We start from the raw sequence: 6,231 nt of genomic DNA, 5'->3' as shown, positions 1-6,231 counted from the left end.
AGGGCCTAAAGGAAGGGGGTGACTTTAGGAGTGGAGAGAAAGCAATGGACTTGAGACATCCTGGAATCAATGAGACTTGGAAAGTGGATGGCTATGGGAGCAAAGGACCTTGAAGAGCTGGGGATGACTCCAAAGTTGTCAATCTCCATGACAGCAGTGACAGTGCTGCCCCCCACCCATGTAGGGAGGGGAGGGGAGGAGGAGGGGGTTTTTTGGACGAAGATAATGTCAGGGGAGCAACAGTGAGGCCAAAGGCACAAAAGACAAAGTACTCTGTTTTGGACACACTGTATTTCAGATGCCCAGCTTTAAATCTATGACCTCTCATCCCATGAAAAGAACATCAAAGAATCTGACTTGGGCTAAGTGGGAGTGGGGGAGTGGAAGGGAGAGGGTAGTTGTGGGTAAAGATTAGGATCCATTTCTTTCAAGCAAATCAAACTGCAGTGCTACTTTTTAGAAAGGAATGTAACAGAACTTAAGGACGGGGGAAAAAACAATTTAACAATTATAATCCTGAGTGGACTAAACTCAACCACAAAATGAAAGAGAGTGACTGACTGGATGATGAAACATAACCCCCAAATTCTATTCATCTTACTTGAAACATAAACGTGGAGAGTTAAATGAAGTACTGGAATAAATCATATTACATTTTAATTGAATAAAATATTCAGGAGCTGAAATAATGATTTCAGGTAAAAATAGATATTGTCAAGAGAGACAACCAGGGAAACTCTATTATGCTTTAGGGCACCATAGACTCATAGACAGAGTTAAAGAACAAACCACAGTGGTAATAAACAGTTATATTAAATAATATTATAAAAGTGAGACAACAAACCAAAACAATATCAATGTAAATCTATGTGCATAGAATGGTATAATATTTAAGTACTTTTAGGAAAAACTAACCCTAATATGCAGTGGTACTTCATAGAAAGACAATGATTTTAAAACTCCTCTCACAATTTTCTAAACCTAACAGGAAAATAACAAGATGGAAATGATAGATCAGAATATAACATTGGGAAAAGATAGCGTTAATACACTTATGTGGTGATTGTTGAATGAAAATTAAAGAGCGTATGTATGTTTCAGTATTAGATGATACCTATAAAATAGTTGCTACATCCTTGGGCATAAATAACTCCTAAGTATAGGTAAAATGCAGAAATATTAAACACTTCATTAATAGACACACTTTGAAAAAGGTCATCAGTGAAGAGACTATGAATAAAAGATATAGACCTAAATGAAGGCTAAGTAATGACATCATAAATGAGTAAGTTAAAGAACAAACCACAGAGATAATAAATATTTATATTAAAGGAGATTATAAAAAAACAACATACCAAAAATTATGATAGGAAACTAGAGTAGTTCTTGGAAAATTTATGTCTCTGAAAACATCTGTTAACAAAAGAAAAGATAAAAAAATTAGGTACATGTTTAAACCCTTCAAGCAGCAACTAATGATCCCCGAAGAAATTCACAAAGGAAAATTTGAAAATCAAAATAGAAATGAATAAAACTGAAAACAAGGCTTTCGAGCTGACAAAATAAAGAAATGCTTTTGAAAGACTAATACGATTGATAAACCACTGGTTAATTTTGGTTTTGTTTTTTTTATTTTTGTGTTTTTGTTTTTGTTTGTGTGGGGCAATGAGGGTTAAGTGACTTGCCCAGGATCACACAGCTAGTAATTGTCAAGTTTCTGAGGCCGGATTTGAACTCGGGTCCTCTTGAATCCAGGGCCAGTGCTCTATCCACTGTGCCACCTAGCTGCCCCCTAACTTTGTTTTAAAAAGAAGTCAAACAAATAAAAAATGAGAATGGTGAATTCACAGCCAGATGAAAGGAAATAAGGAAAACTCTCAGTAACAATATTGTACAATATAACTGAGGACTTAGAGGGAAGGGTGGGAGCGGGCCTCAGCCCAAGGGAAGGGGACGTTGGTGAGACATGTTGCTTCATCAGACTGACCAGACTTGGTGGTGGGGAGGGAGGGAGTCCAGGGTCATTTGTCATGGCTGGAATCCCCCAGAGCCAAGCATGACTTCACCGGCCTTTCTGGGCTCTGTTATGCTCTCGGTACAAATATTTACATCTGCAGATACACAGCCTTCTTCCAAGGGCCAGCGGCTGAGGGGCCTGGTGGTGGCCTGGGGCCATTCATTCCCCTTGCCCATATTTGGCCCTTGCTGCATACCCCGGGATGGGGGAGAGGCCCCCATCTGCCGGCCCATCTGTCTGTGTTTGGCTTCTCATCTCTTACCGTCATTTCTCCTGGGCAAAGCATGTCCCCAGAAACAGAGGCCTCCTCAGAGGGGCCCCCACCCATCTCAATTGCTAATGGAGGCCCAGGAACCCACATTTATAGGGGGCTCCAAGGTAACGAGATTGGGAGCAGCCTAAAGTTGGGGTGATAACAGACTCTGCCCTGGTGAACATAAAGCCATGAGTGGACCCAAAGAGGAGCTGGTAATGGTCCAAGGGAGGGAGGGCTCCAGTGGAGTGCCCGGGAGGTCAGTGCTGGTCTGGAGAGGCGGAACATTTTCATCCACAGCCATGAGGTCTCTGCCTACTTTGCCAGGCTGCGTCACACCCAGCTTGGGCGAGTCAATTGAACTGAAGTGTATTGGGCCTTAAATGCTTCAGCTGCAAAGTAAGGGCGAGGGGTGGTACGGTTCAGTAAAAAGAGCAGAAGATTTGGAATCTGAGACCCTGGGTTCGAATCTCATCTCTGCCACTTGCTAGCTAGGGGAACTCTTGGGCACATCTCTTCTCTCTCAGCCCCTTTCGGATCCTTTGAGCTTATCTCTGTGCTAGACTACAGGCCCTACGAGGGCAGGTTCTCCTTCTCAATTCAGCTTCATCCTCCACCCCTCACACCAAGCATAGGGTTTGGTGCGCAGTAGGGATGTCATAAATATTGATTTGACTCTGTCGGGGAAAAGGCTGTGAATGGGTGGGGGAGGGGCAGCTTCTTCCTGCCAGAGGTTGGAAGTCCTGACTCTGCCTGACTCTGGGGCAAAGCATTGACCCAAGTCCTCATGGGAATCTCCTCAAGAGAATAGCAGCAGCCTGGGACCAGGTCCCTGTGTCTCCCCAGCTCCCAGCACCCAGCCTGGCACAGAAGATGCTCAATAAATGCAGATTACCAATGGGACCATAGGGAAGTCATGGAAACAAGGACACCTGTCCCCCACCCCCCAGCTGGGCACTCACCCCCAGCCTGCCCAAGATGGAAGAAGGCCCTCCTTTACCACTGGTATCTGATGATTGAGAAAATGCTCAGTGACAAGGAAGAAAAGTCTTTTACAGAAATGTGTACCTTAATCACAAGGCAGTGTGTGTGTGTGTGTGTGTGTGTGTGTGTGTGTGTGTGTGTGTGTGTGAGAGAGAGAGTACATGTGGGGGGGGCGCAAAAAGAGGCTTGGCAGCTGTGAGCCAGGGTAGATCTGATCTTACACTATTTTTAAAAAATATATATTTAACTACTTTTCACTTACTTTTAAAAATGTATCATTCATTTTTTTAAAAATTCTTAATATTTTTTTAAATCTTAAAATTTAAAAATTTTTTTTAAAATTTAAACTTCCAAATCCCCTCTCTCTCCCTCCCCTCCCCCAAGCGAGCCGTATGATATTGATCATACATTTGCAGCCATGAAAACATTCCCATATTAGCCCTGTTTCAAAACACCCCCAAAATATGAGAAATAAAGAAAGTACAAAAAGCATGCTTCAATCTGCACTCAGACTCCACCAGTTCTTCCTCTGGACATGGGCACATTTTTCCTTGTGAGTCCTTTGACATTGTCTCGGATCATTACGTTGCTGAGAAGAGCTAAGTCTATCGCAGTTGCTATCACACAGTTGCTATCACACAATGTTGCTGTGACTGTGTACAATGTGCTCCTGGTTCTGCTCACTTCACTGAGCATCTGACCACTGAAGTCTTTCCAGGTTTTTCTGAAATCTGCCTGCTCACCATTTTTTACATACAATCATATGCCACGACTTCTGATGGACATTCCCTCAATTTCTATTCTTTGCCACCTCAAAAAGAGCAGCTAAGAATATTTTTGACATGTGGGTCCTTTTCCTTTTCCCTTTTCTGAGAGCTGATTTTCCATACCAAAGGGCAGACTCAGAGGCCCCACCAGGGACCCTCCGGGTCCGGCACCTCCTTAGGGCTGCCCCTTGGCTTAGGAGGCGAGGCTACCCGCTGGTGGGCATCTATTCATTTATTACCCTCCCTGCCACCAGACCTGGGGGTCCCTCCTGGAACCTGGAAGGAGAGTCAGGTAGATAAAAGCAGGCCCAACTGCGTACCCTGAGTCATAATCATGTGGGTGTTATCCTGCCAAGCCGTGGCCTAGGCTAGAAACATCCCTCACTTTTTGTCCGTGGTGGGCACATAATCATGATCTCAGTGGAGGTTCCCTCCCTCCCCCCCGTGGTACAGACTGTGGCCAGTCCATGCCAAACACTAGTCCACGCCCTCCCATAATGCCCATGGAGGTATCTGCCCAGGGAGGCAGGAGCCTGGAATTTTGCATGGACACCACTGGGGCCTTAGGGTCTTGGGGCACCCAGCCCCTTTCTTTTCCTCTCTCTGATGCAGTGCTTGATGCTACTTGTCTTGGACAGCTATGGGCTGAAAAGTTCTTGTGACTGCCTCCCATCCTCCTGGCACCTCGCTGCTACCCTTTGGGTAGCCTTCAATTTGAATTCTGGGGAGACCAGGTCACTCCATGCCCAGCAGCCATGTGGCATCCCCAAAATATTGGGACTGAGAGACCTTTGTTTCAAGGAGGACTTTTCCACACCAGTGAGGTCTCTTGGGAGTCAAGAGACACGGGTTCAAATCCCACCTGCACCAATGACTCAGTGTGATTGATATCTGGAACAAGCCATTTCTTCTCTCTACTATCAGTCAAGATTGTTTGGTGGAGAGCCCTGGGGCTGAGCCCGGGGGTGGGGGGGTTCGAGGACAGACTCCTGAGGTTCTCCCTCTTTTCATTAAGAAGGGCATTTGTCCGTTAGGCTCCCCTGGCTAGAGGCTGGGTGAAGCGGTGCCTGGGGGCCCTCCCTCTAGACATTTCTATATGGAATGGTGGGGGCAGAGAAGGATGCAGGTAAAGGGTTCCTGGCCAGTGTGGGGGGATGCTGACCTCCTCAGGCAGACGCCAGGCAGTGGGGAGGCCACTGGGAGCTCTGGGGGCAGGGGAGGAGCTCAGCCTGGGCTGGGCAGTGTATCACTGACTCACAGCGGCCTGGGGCCCATCCCCTCCCGACTCGAGGCCCGTCTCCTCCTTCCTACGAGGGGGTCTCTCTCGAACAGGTCCAACATCCCCTGACGCCCTGGTCCTCCTATGCCCAGGCAGCCGCGTGTCCATGGTGTGGATTGTCACGGGTCTTTGCGGGCCCAGGCCCCCAGGATGACCATGAGAAGAGCCAGGATGACCACAGTGTAGACGGTGTGGACGGTGGGCAGCTGTTCCTCCAGGCCCCAGCTGCGTTTGCTGCTGCAGGCACGCGGCCAGCTGGGGCCCTCCAAGGAGGCTTTCTGTCTGTGGGCCCTCAGAGAATGGATCCTGGAAAAAGACACGCCAGGTCTTAGAAAAGGGTCCAGAGGAGCCCGGGGTGGCAAGGATAAAAGGTCCCTGGGGCCCAGAACCCAGACTGCCACAGCTGGACAGACCCGGGAGGCATGTAGTTTCCCCCCGCCTCAATTGGACCCATGGGGAGCTCCCCATCAAGGATCACTTGGGGTCTCCCTGGAGGAGATGATATGAGCGCTGATGGTCAGCAAGAGGCCGAAGTGGCCTGGCCTGGGCGTGAGCCCTATAAGAGCCCTGGGTTCTAACTCCCTCCTTGTGTGGTCCAAGGCTGACTGTCTCCTCTCGAAAATGAGATGCTAGAGACAGAGATGCGCTCCCCTATCCATTCAGACCAAGATAGCACTAGTCCATGGGACTGTCCAAGAGCCAGAGGACCTGCCGGTGTCGGTTCCCTGTCCCAAGAGGTCCCTCCCAGCCCGGAGATCCTGGGGTGCCCTTTATAAGGTAATCCACCCTCAAAATCTCCTGAACTGCACCCCCTTTGTGCCCAGCCCCAGAGCTGTCTTCATGCCCCTTTTCGGAGGGTGCCTGGCCTTCTCTGGGTCTCAGTTTCCTCAAATGTCAAATGAGAAGTTGGCTTCTATCAGAGTTCCTCAAC

Source organism: Dromiciops gliroides, chromosome 5 (genome assembly GCF_019393635.1).
Source record: "Dromiciops gliroides isolate mDroGli1 chromosome 5, mDroGli1.pri, whole genome shotgun sequence".
NCBI lineage: Eukaryota > Metazoa > Chordata > Mammalia > Microbiotheria > Microbiotheriidae > Dromiciops > Dromiciops gliroides.
Note: the sequence above shows the minus strand (reverse complement) of the source record.